Here is a 25977-nt window from a genome sequence, read left to right as displayed (position 1 = left end):
ACGTTATGTTGACAAGCCAGAGGATTTTTGGAAGTGTGTCACTGAAGGCGCAACTGCTGGAGAAGGAATAATACTCGGTGAGTATTATTTCTGAGGTTTTCGCTTGTATAAAATAAACTATTCAGTCATACATGACCATAAAAATCTATCTATCTATCTATTGCGAGACGCCTCAATCCCGTTTGGGGTGGCCACAAACAAATCGCCTCCAAGTCGCCCTGTCCCCCGCCATTTCACTGCCCTGCTTCCAACTCACACCCCCCTCTCTCATATACCTCTCCACCCCATCCCTCCATCTCATCCTCGGCCTCCCCCTCCCTCTTCCCCCCTCCACCTCACTCACATACACTCTCTTCGTCAGTCTTTCACCCTCCATCCTCTCCACATGGCCAAACCACCTCAGTGTGTTCCTCATAACGCTTCCTATCACATCCACATCCACACCACAACGCTCCTTTATATCCTCATTCGTCAGCCTGTCTCTCCACTTGACTCCACAGGCTCCTCTTAAATAACTCATTTCCACTGCTCTCACTCTTGACTTGTGTCCTTCCAACAATGTCCAAGCTTCACTTCCGTACGTTAGAGTTGGTATCACAATACTGTCATGTAGTAACTTTTTCACTTCCATACTCACTTCCCTGTTTCTTATCACTGCTTTCAAGGAACCAGCAATCTTTCTTCCCTGCTGTACCCTTTCAAGCACTTCACCCTCCAAACCTCCATCCTTACTCATCACACTACCCAAATACTTAAACGTACTCACATTTTCCAATTCCTCACCATCTAACCTCGCTGTACATTCACTAACTTCACCTCTCTCAAAGACCATCACTTTACTCTTCCCTACATTCACCTTTAGGTTCCGTTTCTTACACACTCTCTCAAACTCATCCACCAAGCCTTGCAGCTCCCCTTCCTCTTCACTCAACAACACAGTATCATCTGCAAACAACAGTACAGGGAGTTTCCAAACACTATCCTCTCTCACCAGGGCCACTCCAACATCCACTACCCTACCTTGTACCTTGTACAGATTGAACAACCAAGGAGACATGACACATCCCTGTTTCAAATCAACTTTCAAAGAGAAAAATTTACTTATTTCACCATCCACACGCACTGCAGCCTTCGCACCATCGTACATACTCTTCACAGCATAAAAATATATTAATAATTACTGCAGGGGGACAACCAGTTTCGTTACAACGTCAGTCCATGTAGAGGAAATTACTTTGGGCATATAGGGTTACTCGATGTTAAATTTCATAAGTGTAGAGCCTGTATGATTATATATATATATATATATATATATATATATATATATATATATGTATATATATATATATATATATATATATATATATATATATATATATATATATATATATATATATATATATATATAATATTGTGTGCGTGTTATTTTATGATGGCGAAATGCTGTGGCTGCGATAATCACGTCAAGAATGCGTATCTGCCAACACTTTCATTCTAAATAACTAATATCGTAACCTTCGCCATAAATTTCCAGTTATTCTTTTCCCGATGGCAGTTTTTTCCACTTTCATGTAGTAGGACTGTAGGTGATAAGGGAGAAATTCCTATGGCACTAAAAGTTTGTAAGAAGGAATGAGGTTAAAAATATGAGAAAGAATAGATAAACAGTACTACAAAAGGAAAGGAGGGATCTGGTAGCGAGAGAAGAAGAAAGCAGGGGGGAGGAGCTGTACTTGAGAGAGACTGCAATATATGCGTAAATTTAGACCAAATTTATTCAAAACGTCAAATAGCGGCGCCAATTAAGGTGTAACACCCATTATTAGACAAATGCATATTGAAAGAAAACAGGTAATTAAATAGATTAATGAAAGGAATATTTGTTGACAAATATGGTTATTTAAAGAAAGTTAAACTGCCTTATGCCTAAAAAAAGATGTAGGGCGTAGGAGAAAGTAATAAAAAGGGGGACTTCAAGCACGAGGGATAATAGGAATACGGAAATAGCTGAAGAAAAAAGTTATGAAAAAATTGGTTCGGGTCCGAAAGACCGTCCAATATCTTTATTTATTGGCTAATATCCAAAGGATAATAATAATGAGTAGGATACCCAAATACGGTGGTGAATAATAGACAGTGTTTTTATTTAGTAGATAAAATGCAATATATGCAGCAGATATTATAATAATTCATTTTTTGTAATTTCTTTTCATCTAATCACACTCACCTGTCTTACCCTCCAGCAGACTCTCGTCTCCGCTACCCAACCATTCGTTTCCCCCTCCCACCAGCCAGACTGTGCTGCTTCTTCACCCTCCCACACTACCCCCTATATAACTCCGCCCACATTTCTCCCCTCCTCACCCTCCCACATCCCCCCTCCCTCCACCTGCAACTGTTACCAGAACCACTGAGACCCAATCCAAGTCGCTGGTGGATGGGGTGTAGCCGTTTCATCTGTCCGGAGCTGTACAAGTCCTGCGGAAATTTTTATACATAATAAACATAATTTAAGTAGGTAGGTATAATTTCGTCATTTGAAATATCTGCTATATTATTGGCACTGAAAATGTGGTGCCTCCTTTCTAGGTTTATTTTTATGGAAAAACTTGTAGATAAAAAGCTGACCTGGATTCTACAGTCAAAACTAAACAATACACGTGGCCTTAATATATATATATATACTGTACAAAATACAGAATGAATGTCGGGGCAGCTCTACATTTCTTTTTTTTTTCTTTTTCACTAGAAAATTCCCCGGATACAGTCATTGACATGAATTTCCGAACCCTCACTTATGTAGCCTCATTACCATGACAATGTGTATGTATACAGTACATGTTCTGATGGAGAGTCCGACTGCATAAAAGAAAGAACTGGGCAACAGATATCCACACTAAAGTGTGGAGAGTGTTATAGTGAGTGGAACATGTTCAAGTCGAGCAGTTCTTACCGAATATTATATTAAGGGGATGTGATTCAAATTCACCGCTTTTCCATGCAGTTTTGCATTTTGCTTTGGTCGAAAAGATATTTATTTTGTTGCTTATTTTCCGCAAAAATCAAATAAGCGCTTTCCGACACACAACTCATGTAAAAACTTTGGTTTATGCACTTTGAATATGGCGTCAGAGGTACCAGACACCAAAGTTGTGACCCATAAAACCCTCATAAGATCGTTATTTTGTAACAAATTTTTACCATTTTCGTGGCAGGTTCTATCAGAAGGATGTCCACTCAAATGGGTATATATATATATATATATATATATATATATATATATATATATATATATATATATTGTTACGCTGTGCACCTGTCCGTTCCCACGGGTGCAGCCGTTACAGCTGGGCTAGGGGATTATGCAGTATCCGTGTCATTCGCGGAGTTTAAATTAGCGAGTGTTACAAGTTCTTTTGTTTCTTTCGTTCCTGCCACTGAGGGCAATTTTATTTAATACCATGCTGAGAATGCATTTGATTATTTTGATTGTCTTATGTGAGCTACCAGTATATTTAATGATGTTTTGCTTGCATTAGAAGTACCAATTCATTGTAGAGAGAGAGGGGCACGAATTTAAGTTCCTTATTAATTAATCTGATTCATGCGTTCACGCTTGGCTGCACACGAGCCTAGCATTCGTCCAGTGTCTTCCCAACCAGCTTCTGCATCGTGTGTGTGTGTGTACACTCTCTCTCTCCCAGTCATTTTTGTGCCGAGCTGGCGTTTTCATTTAAGTTCATTTTTATTCTTTTGTTTGCTGATTGAGGGAAGTAGCTATTTTATTTGATTTTTGTGACCGTGTTGTCTTTGGAGGGGCAGGCTGGCTCACCGTGGTCCTCTCGCTGCCTTTATTAACGTTCCCCAACACACGTACATACACACACACCCCTAATCCCTACACAGTTCAATCCCATCTCCTTGCACAAGGCTAGTGAGAACTATCGTGAGCTATCAACTGCGTTCCCCCTTGGACACGGGTTAAGTAGAAATTCGTCACCACCGGAAATAAGTGGGAGGTGTTCCTGTAGACTGTCTCGGGCGGTATTATTTCCGGTAGTGACGATAGTAGGCTAGATCCATAGGTAGGCTGTTCCGTTTGTTACTATCAAAGTACAGAGTGTTGCGTACTTAAGTGATAATTTTTCCGTTGTGCAGTTTTTCTCTAGTTTACGGAGCGTGAGTGCCGGGGTCCGCGTTATTTTCACAACGCAGTGGAGGCCGATCATCTAAAACTACCTTGTTGTCTTTTTGTAATAGCCCCGGGCTATATAGTGTTACGAGATGGAAGTAGGCAACACGATAACTAAATCTGACTGTGTAAAAACTGAGAAAAACAAAGTGAAAAGGGAACTGAACAAATAGCTAAATGATGAAAATCAATAAAAAAAAACTTGCTCCAATTTTGCAACACAGGTACGAGAGTAAATGAAATTTGCTGACATAAGCAAGTGAAAAATAAACAATGAAAAATAACCAATATAATACAAGCTAATAATATATACAGTATATACAATTAGATAATGAAACACAAAAGAGAAAAACAAGGAACCTGATAATACTCTGAATAATCACACTAAAGTCTGGGAACAAACTAGCCAGACAAAAGAAACAAAATCATGCAATAGAGAGATAACTAAACCGCACTCAATTGCCAAAAATAATAATACAGTAATAATAATACTTGCGACTGGATGCTAATAGAAAGTAAAAAGGTTTTCAGAAATATATACAACACACAAAATACTGCTTCTCCTCCCGCTCTGATCTCCAGTCCAAACACAACCTCTCCCAATGCCAGTCCCACAAAAACTGTCTCTCCATTCAAAAATCTACGCCTTATATACCCTCTGGGTGCATGCACACGTCAACACGCAGTTGGAAGCCAGACGAGAAATATACAGAAAAGAGCTAAGCAAATTAATCTCTCCCCCCATACTCCAAACGTTATAAATATCGCTGGTGAATACAAATCTTTATGTTGCCAGTTTAAGCTCCACCAAAAATCACTGATATTAAAAACGATTATAGTCACACCCACGTCGAGAGAGCAAACAGAATTAACTAAAACTTTATAAATGTGTACAAACTAAACAGGCAACAACATGCAGCGAGTGCATGTGCGTAGATGCTAGTGCGCACACAGCATCGACGCACACACACACACACACACACACACACACAGTGACACGCATACATTAGACATACATGCACAGTATACACAAAAATATATATACATTCTTACACACATAACACGCCCATACCTAAGAGAGAAATTTCTCTTAGGAAAATTTGTTCTTAAAAACGTGACAAACAATTAGCGATGATATTGTCAACACCCTTAATCTGTCTAACATCCAAATGAAACTGTTGAAGGAACAAACTCCAACGTGACAATCGCTGATTTTTCATCTTCAAATTATTCAGAAATTTGAGTGGGTGATGATCAGTATATACAATGACAGTAAGTCCAAATGCAGGGATATACACAGGAAAGTGCTGCAGGGTGAGGATCAGGGGTAACGACTCCTTTTCAATAACAGAATAATTACGTTGAGAAACAGAAAGCTTCTTACTGAAATAACAAAGAGGATGTTGTACGCCATGATCATCATCCTGCATTAACCCGTCACGTCCCGAGGTTTTTCGCACCTCCGACACCCCCCAATCCCGAGCTATTTTGGAAAAAAAAATTTTTGGCTAAAACTTACGCTTTTGTTGAGAAACAAAAGAAAATCACCAAGAAAGGGCTTACCATGGTCCAGGTATCGTATTCTATCATTGACATTTGAGTCGCTCACGTTTTCTATGGTAGGAAATTTTGGGAGAAACAACCAACACCTCTACATTTATTGAAATTGAACTAATAAACAATAAGAATAACATATGAATTTCAATGACATATATATGAAAAATAAGCATTGTACCTTCGCGCGAGCATAGCGAGTTGGGTCCGAGTGGTAACATGCTATGAGCTAAGTTTCTTGTTTCAGTCAACATATCATTTTATCTACTTGTATACTTCCGTTTCAATGATATTTTACCAATTACAACTGTTTGTAAATGTTTTCAGCTGTTTTCATTCATTACGATGACATGTAGCATAAGTATAGCGCACATCTGTTTATTAAGCGCACTCACTATGACTCATATTTCAACATACCCAATTGTTTTATCACTTTCCTATTATTTTTTTCTTTACATAGAACCTTTCCTCCACCACTGTAAATGTTTTCAGTTATTTACATTCATTACGAGGGCATTTAGCGAAATGCTAGCGCATATTCACGTAGCAAGCACAATCTCAAACACTCGTGTTTCATCTTATACTTTATTTTTTCACTCCAAATATACTATCCCACTTACATTACACACGTTTACACCCCTATACTGCACTATACATAGTTACTGGCATTATATATTTCAGTGAGCGTCAGAATATCGCACCAAAATACCCTCGCAATGAGTGTTTCGACCAAGATAATACTCAAACACTTACATACTAATTTTTCACTTATATTACACCCGTTTCCACTTGTAGACTCCTATTTACATATTTACGGGCCTTATTCATTCCACTGAGCATCAGGAAATCGCATCTATATACACTTGCTAGGAATATTTTGACTTAGAATATATTTCAGCACTTACAAAACTTTGAACTTATATTACAGCCGTTTGCATTTTCCATAATAATATTTACATATTTACGGGCCTTATTTATTCCACTGAGCATCAGCATATCGCATCAAAATACCCTTACTAGGTATGTTTCCACTTTGATCATATTTATACACTTACATAATATTTTTGCACTTATGTTATACCCGTATCCACTTCATACAACTATTTACAGATCAACAGGCCTTATAATTACACTGAATGTCTGTCGCATTTACTTCAGAGTAACAGCGTCCTATCGCATTCACACCATATTAGAACTGCATCAAGGTTTGATACTCGCTGAAACATGGGTGAATACAGAGACCCACGTCACACTCGACGCACTCATAGTGGGTGTCCTTCCTCTGAGTGGTGAGTCTCACCAGGGAATTGCTACACACGTGACACCTGCGTTGGGGCCTAGGTCTGTTGGGCTGGGGAGGGATAGGAGTGGGGAAATGGCGGCCGGATATTGTCAGGGGGTTTGGGCAATAGGGGCAGTGCGGGTGCGATGTTGAGGCCTTTCAACAGCATACCGTGCAAATGTCTCTCTTGTGAGCTCCCTCACAAACCCTTCAAAGGTTTCCTGAACTCCTGTTGTCAAGGCGTGCAGGTGGTGGCAATTCAGAGCAATGATATCTAGCACACAGTTGCAAGTATGTTGTTGGCCTTGAAGAAGACAACCTCATTCCTGTCAAGTTTCCGCCCTACCTTGACCATGTGATGCCGGTTCACCTTGACGTTATCACAGATTCCCATTTCATGCATGTGTAGATAGCGAGCGAAAAGAGGGCTAGTGTACCAATTGTCCAGGTAGAGGACCTGACCACGATGAAGGTAGTCTTCTATCATTGTCTTTTCCACTGCTCCTGACAGTCTAATACTCCGATCTTCTATTATGTCTGTCTGTGCACCGGTGTATAAGACTATGTCTTGCACATAACCAGTCCTACAGTCACACATAACAAAGATATTGAACCCAAAACGGTGCCTTTTGCTGGGTATATACTGCTTAAATGAAATATTGCCTCTCCACAACATGAGACTCTTGTCTATGACGAGGTATCTATAGGGATAAAATGAACGAATGTCTGCCTCAGGTGATCAAAGACCAACCTAATTCGCCTCATCTGTGTCATTCTCATTTCCAGGATCATCAGCATTGTAGAAGTGGAGGCGACTTAGAATTTGTTGGAAGCGATTGCGGCTCATGACTTGGTCAAATATTGGTGTGAACATAACAGGGTCCCTTGTCCAGTAGGCCGGAATTCTGTTCTTTCGTATAATACCAATCAAAAGGACCAGGGCAAAAAATAAGAACATTTCTGAAAGGGGGACAGGGTAATCATATACCGGTATGACAGAATGCCTGCTCCTTGTTCCCAATCTTTCACTCTCACGGAGCTGGCTGCTTGCAAACCGGTTGGTTTGGTCAACTATCTGCTCCACGAAAGCCTCACTGAAAAACAGGTAGAAAAAATCCAGCCTGGTGGAATTAGAGTGAATTCCGGGAGTAATGCAGCCAGCGCGCCCCTGCTCAGTGAAGGGGTGAATGAGGGGAGAAAAATCACTCCCATCCTCCCAATTCCATCCCACAAATCACTCGTCCTCATCGTCCCCATCAGCGCCTTCATCTGGGTGGAGAGGAGATGCTGGTGGGGTAGGTTGGGGAGGAGTGCGGAGGGCTTCCCCACTCACACTCCTCTTCCTTCGGCCTTTACCCTTTCCCTTTCCCTTACCCTTACTGCCTTGAGGAACATTAGGGGGCTGTGGGGATGAAGTTCGGGAATATTGGGGAGCATAAGACGTGCTGGGGAGTGGTTCCTCCCCACCTTCCCACTCCATCACAACACCATGTGATTTTTCATGCACCCTCACTCGCCCACGTGTTTGGGAATATTGGGGAGCATAAGACGTGCTGGGGAGTGGTTCCTCCCCACCTTCCCCATCCATAACATCCCCTAGTGATTCAGGATGCACCCTCACTCACCTACGTGATACACCCCGCCGCCTCACACCACCACAGGAGAGTGATGACTCACTCCTGCCACTCTCACTTTCCATACTTCTCCCTGGACTTTCCCTTTCACTCCCCAAACCCTCCACCGCACTTCCTACCTCCCCAAACGAAAGATTAGGCCCATACCTGCTCGTCCGACGTGGTGTGCGTTCGGGGCCACGATGAGTGATTACCTCACGTCCGTACTACGTGGCAGCACGTCCCAAGGCTCCGTCCTCGTCCTCGTCATCAAATTTGGACTCCACATCACGTTGGGGCTGGGCAGAGGATGTTCCATGTTGTTTTCTGGCCGGCTGCCCCTCTCTAGGAGCACGGTAAGTCATGTAATGCCGCTTCTCTGGGAACGGGACTTCTTCATCACTGCTGGTGGTTTCCTTCTCCTCTGGTTGCACAATCTTTGTCTACAACCTCATCATCCAGTGGAGAATCACTGTCACCTGTAAAGGCATCCAGGGTGGATTTAATTTCGTCCTCTGAGAGACCTCTTTTCGCCATGTCTGAGCAGGACCGTTGCCAACAGGTGAGTGACCGAGCCGCGGGTGAGCGCGGGTTGCGCAGGGTCGCTGAGTGTCCCCATCTGGTGGCAGGTAGGGGAAGGTCGAGTGACCCTACGTACCAAAAATCAAGCGCAAAATTTGAAAATTGTAGAAATTATGCACCTTCCAATTGCGCAACGTACCTGTACGTCACTGGGACTGGCAAATGCAAAATGTTGCAACGTACCCATACGTCGACAGGATGCGGCGGGTCAACACAGCTCCTGCACCCACATTACTAGCATCTACAGCATGTTTATATGTCTTATTAAAGTTTGGTGCAGCCATAACTGGATAATTATATAAGATCTCCTTGGCTGCATCAACACTATTCTGACACACATCAGTCCAGACATATTTTCTTTCTTAACCCCTACACCGCGGGTTTGTTTACCAATGACTTGCGTGTGCCGCGGGGTTATTTGGGCTCCGACAGACTCTCTAAAAATATTTGCCAAAAATCAGTTATTAGTCCTAGAATAATAAAATTACATATGCTTATGGCACATACCTTCAGCTTTCTCCTGGAATGATTGTTGAGCCTTCGTCTGTTACCGTAGGACTTGTGGAGACCTCTGAAGTAGGGTAACGAAGTCTCCACTTTACACTTCCCGACAACCCGTAATATGATTACCACAGCCACATACAAACACTATAAACACTATTCTACAATTTTCAAGTAGTTTGGGATCCATACTCAAAAAAAAAAAAACACTGTGAAAGCAATGGAAATTATGAGCGCGTCTGATCGTCGCACTGGCACTAGTTTGCTTTTGTAGCTCTGTCATTTATTATTCATAAAACCCCCCACACTTTATATTTCTATTACTATATAACACTTATATATATCTACAGTCTTTATCCATAAGTTTCCTTCAGTAGTATTAGTTTATTGTCACTGTAGGGATTCAATTTCTTTCAGTAAAATACGTAGCATTCACTTTCTCGTCCTGTATACTGGCATTGAGAGTGAATGTCACTTTCATCTTCACTCTCATAACTCATAGCATTCAGACATGCTAGAGTGAAACTTTCACTTTCATTACTCCTAGGGTATATACTCGTATTCTTATAATACTACTCATTTACATTTCTATTTACGTCCTCTATTTTATTTACGTTATTTACATTTCTATTTTATTTACACTGTGTTGTGCACTGTCACTTGAAATAACTTATAAAACTATTTTCCATTGTTCACGTATATTTACATTCATTACTTTCACTTGCTGTTTACACATTATTTACACATTATTTACAATTCCACTTGCACTGTTTTACTCAATAGAAAGATCGTAGTCACTCTTTTATCAATTGTCAGCCCTTTACCTCTTTCCACACGAGGTTTAGTAGGGGGTAAAGGTCACAGAGCCATTTGCATGGGGGTGAAAAAAGGCCTTGAAGTCAGCAAGAAGAAACATACGTCCCCTCACTTCGGAAGATGAGAGTAAACTGATAACGCAGGGCCAGCCTGGAGGCCTGTTTAGGGGTTATTCAGAGTTACCAATATTACTTCTTGAAACAGCTAAGTCTAGCACTGATATGATTGGCAGGAAATCTAGACAATACATTATAAATTTGGTAGTTCCAGGTGAATGTAAATTTCACTTAGGCTTCTTCCTTCCCTCCTTACATGTATATTTATTACGAAAATAAATTAGAGGCCTACTTAGGAGATATATAATCAGAGCTACCAATGTTAAATCTTGAAACAGCTTTGTGTAGCACTGATATGATTGACAGGAAATCTAGACAATACATTATAAATTAGGTAGTTCCAGGTGAATGTAAATATCACTTAGGCTTCTCCCTTCCCTCCTTACATGTATATTTATTACGAAAATAGATTATACGACATATTTCAAGGGGAAAAAAACAGCGAAAATTAGCGAACGAGTGCACGTGAGGTGTTGTCAGGTGATAATTAGCCAATTCCAGGTGTATGGCACTCTCACTTACCTTATTTCTTTCTTGTATATATTATTTGGTATAAGAATACGACATAGGGCTTATTTCAATGGATGAAATCAGTGAAAAATTCCAGGGAAGATTTACTTAGCGTAGCATGGCCGGGCAGGCGAGAGGATAGGGTAATGGAGGGGGGGTAGGGAGGGGAGTCAAGAATGGGGAGAAATGGCTAAATTGTCAACAATGGATGGGAGTACAGATGAGATTAGGAGTGCTGACTAGTGTTGGACATTGGCAGTACTGATAGATGATACAAGCCCCCACTTGGAAGCCCGGGTGAATTCAAAATAACACAGAATCACAAAAGCGACGCCCCGCGGTATGATCCCTTGCTCCCAAGCGTCACGAAAGTGACGCCCCGCGGTTAAGGGGTTAAGCAATTCAGTGAGAGGGGTCACTAGTGTTGCAAAGTTCTTCAAAAAACGTCGGTAGTAACCAATACTGCTGAGGAATCTCCGAAGCTTGCGCCTGTTTTGTGGTGCCTTAAAACTCTTTAATGCCTCCACCTTAGAGTCAGGGGGGTGTACACAACCATGACCAACCACATAACCAAGGTATTGAACTTGTGCACAAACAAACTCGCACTTCTTTAAATTTACTACAAGGTGAGCCTTGGAAATCTTGGACAGCAAAACACCTACTTCTCTTAAATGGCTTTCCCAATCGTCGGTAAAGACTACTACATCATCCAAGTATACCACACAATGTTTCATACCACTGAGAACCATGTTCATTAATCGCTGAAACGTTGCCAGGGCATTTTTCATACCATACGGCATCACATTAGACTGATGTATTTGTCCATCTGCCACAAACACAAGACTTCCTTAGCCCATTCGGTCAAAGGCACCTGCCAGAAGCCTTTCTTGAGATCTAACTTGGTGATATAACTAGACAAGCACGTGCGATCGATGCAGTCCTCAAGCCGGGGCAATGAGTACGTATCAGTCTTGGTTAGGCGTTCACCCATCTGTAGTCTATGCAAAATCTTGCAGTGCCATCTGGTTTAGGCTGCAACATCACAAGGGAACTCCAGGGACTAACACAGGAGGATGTAAGCCCATGGTCCAACATATAATTGAGCTCCTGACACAGCAAGTCGACACGCTGAGGACTGACTTAACAAGGAGGCAACTTCAATGGAATGGTGTTACCCACATCCACATTGTGCTGAATCCAATCAGTCTTCCCAGGGGTACTGCTGAATACTTCCTTGTAAGTTGAGAAGAGGGCAACCAACTGAGATGCTTCGTCCTGAGGCAGATTCTAACTTGGAGTTGAGAGTGGACTCCACCTCATCATTCTTCACCCAGCTACAATCTGGAAACTCGCAGTCCACCTCAAACAAGCTGCTATCAACACCCTCCTCAGCAACAGCAGCAGTGGCAGAGACAAGGTGTACGGGAGCCGGAGAATCTGGTGCATGATGGTATGGCTTCGGCATGTTCACATGGCACGGTTGGTGCTTCTTCCATCTGTCTGGGGTCTCCACCAGGTAGTCAGTGTCTCCAATACGCCACACTACAGGGTAAGGACTGGTATGCTTAGTGGCCAGCGGCTGACCCTGCAGTGGCAGCAACACCAAAACCTCGTCGCCGACCTTAAACTCCCTCAGATTGGCCTTTCGATTGTACCACATCTTCATGATGCTCTGAGCCTGCTTGGGTTTTCCCGGGCTAGCTCCAGAGTCTCACTCATGTGGGTCTTGAAGTCCTGTATATAATGGAGTAAGCTCTTGCTCTCGGCGAGGTTACTGCTCCAAGTCTCCTTAACCAAGCTCAGGGGACCCCGGACCCAATGGGCAAACACGAGCTCATTAGGAGAGAAACCCAAACTCTCCTGGGACACTTCCCTTGTAGCAAACAGGAGGGATGGCACACCACGGTCCCAGTCCTTAGACTGCTCCAGACAGTACTTGTGGAGCATATTCTTGGGAGTCTGGCGGTAATGCTCCAAGGCACCTTGCATCTCTGGATGGTAGACACTGCTCTTGGTGTGTTTAATGCCAAGTTGAGCTAATGACTGCTGGAAGATGTTGGAAACGATATTAGACCCTCCATCTGACTGAACCTCCCGGGGCAAACCAAACTTCATAAAGAAATGTAGCAAAACTCTAACCACTCCCTTAGCTTTGAGAGAACATAGAGGTATTGCCTCAGGGTACCTCGTGGAGGGGTCAATGATAGTGAGCAGATATGAGTTACCGCTAGAAGTTGGGGGCAATGGTCCCAGCACATCAATAATAAACCTGGAAAAAAGGGGATCAATGGCAGGAATGGGGACAAGAGGGGCCTTAGGGACACTCTGATTCGGCCTACTCGCTACTTGACAGGTATGACAATGTTTGACAAACTTAGCCATATCCACTGCCATGCAGGGCCAGTAAAATTCTGCATGCAGCCTCTCAATGGTCTTCCTTACACCCAAGTGTAAGTAAGTGGAGTAGAATGGGCCAGCTGAATTAACTCCCGCCTGCACACACTAGATACTATGATCTGATGGTAGTCCCACATCCCATCATCAACATTCACATGTGGAGGTCTCCTGGCTGGTCCACTGGAACGCCACACATCCACCCACCCACTAAAAAAGCTCACTCATCCACTAAGGCAATCCACCAGCTGAAGCCCACCCACCCAAGCACTCGCAAAACCCACCCACCCCATCCACCCGTTTGCTCAACCCACCCGACCATCCCATCTTGCCCACCCACCTCATTAATTCCCTCCACAAATCACAAAGCCCAACCCTCGAACCAACCCCATTCACTTTACCCACCCACCAACTACTTCATCCACCCCGCCTGTCCATCCATCATATCCACTCACCCCTGTCCACCCACCTACCCACCTGGTCTTCAAGCCAGAACCACCACAAGATGAATTATAAGTTTATGCACACACACACACACACACACACACACACACACACAAAACACACACACACACACACACACACACACACACAGGTACAGTTGCTTCAGTTGCTTTTATAGTTCAGATAATCATCAGATATAGCTCACGCTAAACCATTCAGGTTGATGACATCATTACACCTACATTCACAAAGCAAGAACCGGCAATATGTTTTGATAAGCCTGTGTGTGTGTGTGTGTGTGTGTGTGTGTGTGTAGGCAAAATAACTTGAACAGGTTTTAACATTCTTTAACCAAATATCGTGTATGGGTTGAGGAACATCCAAGGGAATTACTCGTTGTTTTTTAGACAATATGTCAAAGGTCAGGGATACAGGACAAGGTCAGACATTGACCTGGTAAGGTCAGCTTTAATATCTCTACCCCAGAATTTGTGAAAGGTTTAAGGGTAAGGCATAAACGAAAGGGTTCTATTTTGAGAGCAACCAATTAAAGGCCGGGTTCACGTGGCAAGTTCGAAGTCCAACCGTGTGTCTGAGAGCAAGAAAAACACCCGAGACAGTTTTTATATGATATGGCCCAAACTTGATGAAAAGTTTAAGGATCAGGCAAAAGCCTGATTTATTGTTTTTTGAGCAATAGATCAGTGATCAAGGTCACATGGCGAAGTTAACTTAAATGTTTTTTCATTCCATCTTGACCAATTGTCTAGGAAAGTTTATGGAATGGTTCAGTTTAAGGCAAGGATAAAAGGATTCACCTTTGAGAACAATTAGTCAAAGGTCATGGTAACAAAGAACTGTCAAATATTACGGACACAGGCAAGGCCAACTCAGTTTTGATCTGATCCTGATCAGATTTAGTGGAGGGATTAAGAGTCAGGTGTGAATGAGCTTATCCTATTTTGAGAGCAATCAGTATAAGGTAAAGATCACATGGTAAAGTCAAATGTTCCACCTTTAGACCAGTTGGTGGGCACGGGTGTTGCACTCTCTGAGTGCTCCTTCTTGTTTTAATTTTATTTGTATTTTCTCCAGATCAGTTATCCAGCTAAGGAAAGAATAGGCTAACTGAATTAATTAAACATTAGCCCCTTCTCTGATAGTGTTAATGAGTCCACACCCTGCCTATAGTGCTCGGGATGCTTCTACAGGACTGCCGCATAAGAGGGGATGGCGTGAGAGCAAGCCGTTACATTTTATATTATCTTGGAAAGTTTATAAAACTGAGCACCTGTTCAAGCCCCTCCAGCCGTGTTCCATAATGGCGAACATGTGTGCTTCCAGTATTATTATTTTTTTTTTTTTCCCTTAACACTTTAAAACTATTGCATATTAGCAGAGATGGGTTACATTAAAATGCTTTTGACCCACCAAAAGGAGTGACCAAATACAGTGCTTCCCTCACTGCGGTGTATGCTCACTCACTGAGTCCTTGTACCGTTTTGAAGGACAGGGTACAATCCTCATGGAGGAGGGTGTTTGGAGGAGTTGGGGTACACACACACACACACACACACACACACACACAGTATATATCGTTTCGCTTATTCCTCTCACTTTCTCATATTCATTTAAAAATAACAAGAATACACTAAAGGAAAAATGCATCATCTGGATGAAGCGAATATATGGAGAGAACACTTTAAGGAACTGCTGAACATTGAAAATGAAAGCAATTCGATTAAAAATGGCTGGGGAATGGCTGGCAGAAGGAGGGATGTGAGAAGAGAGGAAGTAATCAGTACGATGGAAGATGTGGAAGTAATGAAGAAAGTCAAAATGGGGGTTAGCTCTAGTAATTGATGGAGTGTGTGGTGAAATGCTGAAGTATGGGGGAGAGGTTGCAGTAGAATGGATGTGGAAGATGTGCAGATTGGCCTGGGAGGAAGGTAAATTCCCTGAGGATAGCAAGTCAGGTATAATTATTCCCCTGTACAAAGAAAACGGGGAAAAAGAAGTGTGTGGTAACCATAGGGGCATTTGTCTTCTTACTATAATTAGACAAGTACATTTTAGAATACTTGTTGACAGATTTAGGCAGATAACACAAGAATTAGTTGGAGAAGAACAGGGAGGTTTTAGGAAGGGAAGAGGTCTTTAGAGAAGGGAAAATAATTGTATGCAGCCTTCATGGGTTTGGAGAAAGTATATGACAGGGTGCATAGACAAGGATTGTGGTAAGTATTAATAATGCATGGAGTAAATGGGAAGTTGTTGAATGCCGTAAACAGTATGTACGGAGGTGCTAAGGCTGCAGGTGGACAGTGAACTGAGCGAATTTTTCTATTTGAAGGTTGGATTGAAACGGGAATGTGTCATGTCTTCATGGTTGTTCAGTCTGTACATGGATGGGGTTATAAAAGAGATACAAAGTAGGGCAGTGGATGTTGAAGCGGCCCCAATGAGAGAGGGCAGGGTGTGGAAACTTCCTGTACTGCTGTTTGCAGATGATACTGTGTTGTTAAGTGAAGACGAACGAGAGCTGCAAAACATGGTGAAAGAGTCTGGGAGAGTGTTTAAGAAACGGAATCTAAAGGTGAATGTAGGGTAAAGTTATGGTCATCGAGAGAAATGAAGTTACTTAATGTACAGTGAGGTTGGATGGGGAGGAAATGGAAAATGTGAGTGCATTTAAGTACTTGGGTAGTGTGATGGGTAAGGATGGAAGTTTAGAGGGTGAAGTGCTTGAAAGGGTACAACAAGGAAGAAAGGTTGCTGGTTCCTTGAAAGCAGTGATAAGAAACAGGGAAGTGAGCACGGAAGTGAAAAAGTTACGTGATAGTATTGTGAAACCAACTCTAACGTATGGAAGTGAAACTTGGACCTTGTTGGAGGGACAAAAGTCAAGAGTGAGAGCAGTGGAAACGAGTTATTTGAGAGGAGCATGTGAAGTCACATGGAGAGACAGACTGACAAATGAGGAAGTGAAGGAGTGTTGTTGTGTGAATGTGGATGTGATAGAAAGCATTGGGAGAAATACAGTGAGGTGGTTTGGCCATGTAGAGAGGATGGAAAACGAGAGAGTGTATGTGAGCCAGGTGGAGGGGGGGAGAGGGAGGGGGAGGCCAAGGATGAGGTGAAGGGATGGAATGGAAAGGTTCAGTATATGAGAGATTGTGGTGTGGGCTGGAAGCAGGGCATTGAAATGGCGGAGGACAGGGCGACATGGAGGCTATTTGTTTGTGGCCACCCCATACTGGATTAAAGGGCAAGATCATCGGCGTCGTGGTGGCCTACTCTTTGGACAACGTACAAAAACAGATTCACATATTATCACTACGGGTTCCTAATTATACTGAGATAAATGAACTGCATGATGTTAATGAAACACGTTTGAAGCAAGTGTTTTAGCACTAATAATATCCCAATGATGAATAGTTAAAAATGTCAAGCAACAACTTGTGACAAATAATGTTTGTGCTTGAGAGAGAGAGAGAGAGAGAGAGAGAGAGAGAGAGGGGGGGGGAGGCTGTAGTACTTTATATTCTGCTTTGCATATTATTCACCTGTTGACTCAAACATTATACAGATATACTCAAACGGCTTTAAACAATACAAACAGAAAACTTCGCAACAGTATTTGTCAATATCCGGTGTCCTTACTGAGTCTGTCTATCTTTCATTCAGTCACATAATCATTAGGTAAAGCAGGATACTTAGTTAAAAATGTACAATCCGATGACGTATTTTCCATGTTCCATCACCAAACGATTTCATTCAGCCAAAGGAGGTTCTCAAGTGACGGAAGAATTAAAACACACACACACACACACACACACACACACACTTTATCTAACATGTCACTTCAAAAAGTCTCAACCTATTTATAATCGTCTTTAGGAAGCAAATATAAAAACAGTACGGAGTTCTGTCAGTCATTTAGTTTTTCAGAGAAGTTATAGGTTATTGAGTCACTTATTAACCGATACGTGAATGAGTCAGCAGTTCAGTGAATGAAGTATTCGGAATCCTTTCAGCGATGAGTCCGTTAGTCAGCTGATGAACGCTAGATCATTTGCGTGTCAGTAGAAAAGCGAAATATGAGGAAGGTCCAAGTCCTGCGGAAATTTTTATATATAATAAACATAATTTAAGTAGGTAGGTATAATTTCGTCATTTGAAATATCTGCTATATTATTGGCACTGAAAATGTGGTGCCTCCTTTCTAGGTTTATTTTTATGGAAAAACTTGTAGGTAAAAAGCTGACCTGGATTCTACAGTCAAAACTAAACAATACACGTGGCCTAAATATATATATATATACTGTACAAAATACAGAATGAATGTCAGGGCAGCTCTACATTTCTTTTTTTTTCTTTTTCACTTGAAAATTCCCCGGATACAGTCATTGACGTGAATTTCCGAACCCTCACTTATGGAGCCTCATTACCATGACAATGTGTATGTATACAGTACATGTTCTGATGGAGAGTCCGACTGCATAAAAGAAAGAACTGGGCAACAGATATCCACACTAAAGTGTGGAGAGTGTTATAGTGAGTGGAACATGTTCAAGTCGAGCAGTTCTTACCGAATATTATATTAAGGGGATGTGATTCAAATTCACCGCTTTTCCATGCAGTTTTGCATTTTGCTTTGGTCGAAAAGATATTTATTTTGTTGCTTCTTTTCCGCAAAAATCAAATAAGCACTTTCCAACACAACTCATGTAAAAACTTTGGTTTATACACTTTTAATATGGTGTCAGAGGTACCAGACACCAAAGTTTTGACCCATAAACCCTCATAAGATCGTTATTTTGCAACAATTTTTTACCATTTTCGTGGCAGGTTCTATCAGAAGGATGTCCATACAAATGGGTATATATATATATATATATATATATATATATATATATATATATATATATATATAGTGTTACAAGATGGAAGTAGGCAACATGATAACTAAATCTGACTGTGTAAAAACTGAGAAAAGGAAAGTGAAAAGGGAACTGAACAAATAGCTAAATAATGAAAATCAATAAAAAAGAACTTGCTCCAATGTTGCAACACAGGTCCGAAAGTAAATGAAATTTGCTGACGTAAGCAAGTGAAAAATAAACACAATGAAAAATACCTAATATAATACAAGCTAATAATATATACAGTATATACAATTAGATAATGAAACACAAGAGAGAAAAACAAGGAACCTGATAATACTCTGAATAATCACACTAAAGTCTGGGAACAAACTACCCAGACAAAAGAAACAAAATCATGCAATAGAGAGATAACTAAACCGCACTCAATTGCCAAAAATAATAATACAGTAATAATAATACTTGCGACTGGATGCTAATAGAAAGTAAAAAGATTTTCAGAAATATATACAACACACAAAATACTGCTTCTCCTCCCGCTCTGATCTCCAGTCCAAACACAACCTCTCCCAATGCCAGTCCCACAAAAACTGTCTCTCCATTTTTTTTTTTTTTTTTTTTTTTTTTTTTTGCCTATCGACCATTGAAGCCGAAGCCTCTGGTCATTAAGGCAAATATATATATATGTATATATATTGACATATATATACATATATATACAAACATATATATATACATAAATACATACATACACACATCCATGCATATGAACATACACACTTTCATGCACACGTACATATATATATAATAATTTTTATTTTATTATTTTTTTGTAGTTTTATTTTTATTATTTTTATTTATTTTTTATATTTTTAACCTTATATTACTTATAAACAAAATACCTAATTTAAAGACCCTAAAACTAACCACCTAACAGACAAATCGCTAACCTATACTAAATCCTAAGAGACAAATAACTAGACCTACACTAATATTCAAAAAGCCTCGACCAAGAGAACACCATCGACTGCAGATATGTAATGCTTTTCTACATTACATACCTGCACTCATCACCTGATGACTGTCAGTCGAGGCACAACCTAATATAGGGGACATCAATATATGAAAGGGAACCAGACGAGTCAGGAACATTTCCATACACGTCAGCTGTCGGCCCTAATTAGAATAACTTAAGCAAGATAATATAATGTATTTACATAATTTGTACAAAAAGTGAAGAACCTCGCCCAGCAGACCACCATCGACTGCAAGTGCCCAATACCTTCCTATATTGCACACTTGCACTCATCAGCTGGTGACTGTCAGGCGAGGAACTTGGCTTAATGTAGGGGACATCTATATTAGAAATAGATCAGTGGGAGGAGGAACTATTTAAAATATGTCAACTGTCAACCCTAATTAATATTACAATATATACATATTTACCGTTGATAAAAACCATAACCACACAGTAAAAAAGTCACATCACTCTGATCAGTCCGGTCTCTCTCAAGAAAGCCATCAATTTATCAGTCATAACAATGTCCCCATCACCCAGGATGGTGGAAAGGGTGAAGGGGACGTCTGCTGACGCAGTAATTAATAAGTGAAGCACGTTCACGAATAAATCGCCGACAGCGCAGGATGATATGACTGATAGATAACACCGCATCACAGATGTCACAGTGCGGTGGGAAGCGTCTTTCCATATATGGTTTTATGTGGGTTAAAACGGTGGCATTGAGCCGTAACCGTGCCAACACTTTTTCTTCTAGGCGACTGGGACGGTTGGCAGTGTCCCAGTCGCCTAGGTACAGCTTACAAGTTGGAATATTTAGTCTGGTCCACTGACCTTGCCACAGAAGATTTATTGATTTCTTTCCGAGAGAGACTCGACCGCAGATCACAAGGAACGTCCCAAGTCTCCTCGAGCTCTACAGCCGACTTTGCAAGTAAGTCAGCCTGCTCATTGCCGTAGATACGACAATGACCAGGCACCCAGATCAGCGTGAATGACTTGTTGCATGAATGCAACTTATTAACGATGCGGCCCTGGATCTCGTGAGAGTCCGTAGTACAAGATGCAATTGCCTGAAGGGCTGATTTTGAATCTGAAAATATGACAAATGAGTCATGTCTAGAATTGAGAGCATAGTCTATGGCTTTGTCAATAGCAAAAAGTTCTGAAGTAAACACAGATGTATGAGTCGGCAACCGATACCTGAGGGCACATTCAGTCGACCACACACTTGCACCCACACATTCACTCGACTTGGAGCCGTCGGTGTACAATTGATGGGACCCCAAGTGACGAACAATGATCTTACGAAACAAGTGGTGGACCTCCGCCTCCGGCGCCTTGGCCTTTGGTGCTGGGAGCCATGTGACATCGACTGAAAAGCCGGGTGGCTCCCAAGGCGCTATATTTTTAAGCACCAACTTGTCATAGTCACTGGGGTCCACATCAAGCTCCTGAGTCAGTAAGTGGAGGCAAGCGGCAAGTGGCCGACGCACCCCCCGCAGAAGGTGGTGGTATTGACGCAGGGGGGTACAGGCCACATTGCCGATATTACATTTCCTAAATGTCCTTACACCATCGGACAAGGCCAGGTGGTCACGGCGAATACGGAGGGGAGGCACATTCGCCTCCACTTCCATACGAGCTACACGGGTACACCGGACAGCTCCAAGACACATTCGCAAACATTTATTCTGCAATACATCCAATCCTTTCAGAGTGGCATCGGATGCCGAGCCATACACCTGTGCGCCATAGTCTAGCTTCGATCGAATAAGGGACTTATACACCATTAATAAAGATTTTCTGTCGGCACCCCAGGTAGTACCCGCTAGGTACTTGAGGACATTTAACGGTTTATCACAACGAGCAAGCAAAGTATTAACGTGAAGTTTAAAATTCATTCTACGATCAAAATGTATTCCTAAAAATTTTACAGAATTTTGAAAAGGTACCGCCTGATTATCCAAAGTTAAGCACAAATTAGGTACGTTACGATTAGTGAAAACTATAGCGGCACACTTACGGACGGAAAACTTAAATCCCCACTGCAAGGCCCATTGGTGGACGGAGTCAAGGGCTGCTTGAATCCGCCCAGCCGAAAATTGTGCATTACGGGAAGAGTGCCATATTGCACAATCGTCAGCGTAGAGTGAGTATTTAAGATTCCTCGGTATGGGAGCTGATGACAGAATATCATTGATCATAATACTAAATAAAGTAGGACTAAGCACACTTCCCTGCGGCACCCCGTTTTCCTGGATAAATATATCCGATGTTACATTACGGGGCAATTTGACAGAGAAAGTTCTGTCCCTTAAGAAATTTGAAATAAAAACAGGCAAATTTCCTCTTAAACCATAAGCATAGAGCTTCATTAGTATACCGTGTTGCCATGTCATGTCATAGGCTTTATGGATGTCCAAGAACACCCCTATCATGAATTCTTTATTGGCAAATGCCTCTGCAATACAATGCTCCAAATTCATTAAATGATCTAGTGAACTTCTGTATTTACGGAAGCCACATTGTTGATCATTTAACAAATTCTTCGACTCTAAAACAAAAAGAAGCCTATTGTTAACCATACGTTCCATGACCTTACATAGACAAGAAGTCAACACAATAGGACGAAATGAAGTGGGATTCATAAGACGACCAGCCTCTTTGGGTATCGGTATGACGTGCGCAAAGTGCCATGAGTTTGGGAACGTTCGAGACGCCCAAATCTCATTGTACAATGCTAACATCTTAATCAGGTTGTCCTGATTAAGATGCTGGATCATACCGTACGTGATGGTGTCTGGTCCAGGGCTGGTGTCTTTACAGGATTTAAGGGCAAGGAGCAGTTCATCTAGCGTAAACTCTTGGTTGTATGGGGAGTCTACGTCTTCTGTGGCAAAGTCTAATATCTGTAGCTCAGCCGTGCGTTTATGATGTTGGAAACGCGGGTCATAATTGGCTGAGCTACTTACATGAGAAAAACTCCTGGCGAGGATGTTAGCAACGTCCACGGGCTCGTCATAGATGTTATTATTAACCTGCAAGGTGGTAATGGGGAAATATGGGCCTTTATTATTTAATAATCTGATAGTGGACCAGACTTTATGTAATGGTGTTGTACGAGTCACCGTGGACACAAAGGACCGCCAGGAGTCACGTTTGGCCCTTCTTATTATTCTCCTTGCCTCAGCCCGTGCCTGCTTGTATGCAATAAAATTTTCCTCAGTGGGCTGACTATCAAAAATCCTGTATCTCCTATTGCGTTTTCTTAAAGCTTGTCGGCAATCCGGCGTCCACCAATGTGCTCTATGCTGCGCATGAACTGTAGAAGTCTTGGGAATAGCAGCCTCAGCTGCGTGTAATATGGAAGTAGTTATATTTTCGACCTTAACATCTATGGTCTCCCCAGATATATCTAAATTGGCGATCCTTGAGAAGGATCCCCAATCTGCTTTCTTATAGTTAAATTTTGGAGGTGGAGGGTCCGAAATGATGTCGCGTGTATAAGAAAGACAGATGGGTAAATGATCACTTCCCAAGGAGTCGTCGTAAGGGTCCCATGAGAGATCTTGATGTATACCAGGGGAGGCCAAAGATAAGTCAATGGCCGAAAAGTTACCAGTACGATCATCTACACGAGTCGCTCTACCATCGTTCAGAAGACAGAGGTTGGACTGTAGTATTAGGTCGGCTACTTGCTCCCCACGACCATCAATCCTCAAGCTACCCCATTGATAGTGATGGGCGTTAAAATCGCCCAACACTAACTTATTTCCAGGCAGATGTTCCACCAGTGAATTTAAAGCATCACTATCAATGGGGCCATGTGGAGGACAGTACAGAGAGCAAATAGACAGATACGTGTTATTAAATTTTACTCTGCACGCGACCGCTTCCAGAGTAGAATTTAGAATCACTTCCGTTTGTGGGTGTGATTTGTGTGTGTAAATGGCAACTCCGTGACCTTCATATCTTCTATACGAGTGGTAGTGTTTGAACTGTGGAGGATCAGGACGATCCTCCAGGCACGTCTCCTGTAAACAAACAACGTCTGGCCTGTGTATAGAAAGCAAGATTGCTATATTGTGTAACTTATTCCCAATACCTCTACAATTCCACTGTAATAGGGTGAATGCGGCGGTTTAAGATTTTCTTTGGTGGCCAGTGTGCTTCGTCTTTTTTTGTCGCCCGCCCGAAGGCGAGCGACTACCGGGGGACCTATCCCGGTGCTTGTTCATGGAAACCTCCATATTATCATCAATTACGAGGTTCCCAGCCTCCCCCGAGGAAGAGCTAACCTTCCTCTCCCTCGCTGGAGTGGGAACTGGAAGAACGTGAGGACGAGATTGTTTTGTGAGGGTGGTCAGATTAATCTTATCAGACTTGTTGGGCTTCGATTTTGACCGCACCGACTGCGAAGGAGCAGCGGCAGCCTGAGAGTAAGAAGTGGCGACAGGGATGTCTGTAAGAGAGTTGGAACGTACAGGGGGTCTAGACTTAGAGGTAGGGCAAGTGGCATGTGGAGCGAATGTAAGGTCAGTCTGTGTCTCCACGGTGCACATCACAGGACGGGACACAACCGCCGATGCATAGGAGACATTAGGCTTGGGAGTTGCATGCAACTCCTTCACCTTCTTCCTAGCATCGTAAAAGGATATGCCCTCAGTCGCTTTCACTGTGCAGACCTCTTTCTCCTCCTTCCACTTGGGACAAGCCCTAGAGGAAGTGGAGTGAGCATCCTTACAGTGGAAGCAACATTCAGTCTCTGATGTACAGCGGTCAGCAGAATGTCCTACAGTCGCGCACTTGCCACATACTACGTTTGAAGCTCGACAAGCCTTTTCGTGATGTCCATAGAGTTGACATTTTCCACAACGAAGGGGATTAGGTATGTAAGGTCTCACATTAATAATTTCATATCCTACTTTCACATTAGTAGGGAGAGATACTTTGCCAAAAGTCAAAACTACTGTGGCTGTCTTCGTCCTTATGCCTTCCTGGTAACGGGTTATGAATCTTGCCTCTATGACATCTTGCTGAGAAAGTTCCTGTACAATTTCGTCTTCCTCCATTAGCACAAGATCCCTGCAGGTGATAACACCCTTGCAGGAATTCATGGAGTGGGGGATCGTTGTCTGGACATCGAGACAATGGAACTTCCTCAGTTTAAGCAAATCCTTGACCTGAGCTGAATTCATGGTTTTTACGAGGAGGTCTCCACTCGCAAGTTTTTTAACTTGTTCCACCTCACCTGCACACCCATCAATCACCTTCTTGATGATGAAGGGATTGAGGCTGGACAGGGGAGTGGAACCAACCGCATGAATCTGTACAAACTCGGCGTTTTTTACGTTGATGTCAAGGCGGGTACGGGTCTGGGGCCGTTTAGTCTGGGGGCAGTCCGTCCGTGCAGCAGTCGGGGGTCGGTCAGGACTACCTCCCCCCCTGAAGGGGGGGGAGGCAGCAGTGGCGTCCGCCATAGTTACCACTTCCCCCTCACGGGGGAAGTGGGAAGAGAGAGAAAAACGACCAAGGGAGAAATTGCCCGGGGATCACACACCTAATCTGAGATTACCCTCTCAAACCACTCTCGGGAGGACGCGCCCGTGTGTAACTCACACCCCAGAGCGATCAGTGGGGGGTACACTCCAGAGGTGAGTAAGCAAAGGCAATCTCAGGAAACAGATATAGACACTTACTATATCTCTAAAGGGCTGGGAGGAGAATTAGTACTAGCTAACCTAACTTTATTGAAAAACGCCCTAGTGGCGGAGGAAACAAAGCTAAAGCCGGTGGGGCAACCCTGCAGCTAGAGGAGAGCCAGAGAAACACGTCTGCACACTCCACGACCATGCATCAAAGTCCGTCTCTCCATTCAAAAATCTACGCCTTATATACCCTCTGGGTGTATGCACACGTCAACACGCAGCTGGAGGCCAGACGAGAAATATACAGAAAAGAGCTAAGCAAATTAATCTCTCCCCCCATACTCCAAACGTTATAAATATCGCTGGTGAATACAAATCTTTATGTTGCCAGTTTAAGCTCCACAAAAAGTCACTGATA

This window comes from Coenobita brevimanus, chromosome 88 (assembly GCF_032717465.1).
Source record: "Coenobita brevimanus isolate Jiangsu-jjx chromosome 88, ASM3271746v2, whole genome shotgun sequence".
Taxonomy (NCBI): Eukaryota; Metazoa; Arthropoda; class Malacostraca; order Decapoda; family Coenobitidae; genus Coenobita; species Coenobita brevimanus.
Note: the sequence above shows the minus strand (reverse complement) of the source record.